This window comes from Calidris pugnax, unplaced genomic scaffold (assembly GCF_001431845.1).
Source record: "Calidris pugnax isolate Ruff unplaced genomic scaffold, ASM143184v1 scaffold44, whole genome shotgun sequence".
NCBI classification, from domain to species: Eukaryota; Metazoa; Chordata; class Aves; order Charadriiformes; family Scolopacidae; genus Calidris; species Calidris pugnax.
In genome coordinates this window covers 1,062,184-1,062,654 of record NW_015094506.1, presented here as the reverse complement: position 1 = coordinate 1,062,654, position 471 = coordinate 1,062,184, and the positions used below count along the sequence as shown (strand labels likewise).

The following is a 471-nucleotide window of genomic DNA, read 5'->3' as shown; positions in this document are numbered from 1 at the left end:
ATTTTCATAAGCTTATTTACCTGTTGCTTAAAAGCAGAGTGACAAAACTTAACACAACTACACAAACAACAACTTTCTTGCCAAGTGGAGAGTTGTGATGTCTCCCGTTTCACGTGTGAATCGTAAATACAACCCTAAGGGATGTTTTGCCCTTTTTTTTTTTTTTTTTTGGCCAAAGCACAAAATACCGAGTCCTTCCAAGCCCCACCGTGGACTCCAGACCTACTTTTCCAGGATGTCCCGTTGGGGCTCTCACCTCGCTCCAAAGCACTCCCCTTCCCCCGGGCTCCCCCAGCACCCGCAGCCACGGAGCCACGGCGGCCCAGACTCACACCGGGCACGGCCGCTTCAGGAGGAACCCAACGCCCACCGGTGCCGGCCTCCTCTGCCCGCCGCCACTTCCCGAGACGGGCCTTCAGGGACACACACACCCCACACACCCCCGCCCCGGCCCTTCCACACCTCGGCGAG

The 471-nt window shown here is 56.5% G+C and overlaps 1 protein-coding gene across 1 annotated transcript in view; it reads right to left on the bottom strand.

Annotated features, from left to right (window-relative positions):
- The window catches only part of PWP1 (PWP1 homolog, endonuclein), a 41,221-nt gene that overhangs the window by 40,456 nt on the left and 294 nt on the right, over positions 1-471 (bottom strand). The gene's annotated exons all lie outside the window — the stretch shown is intronic.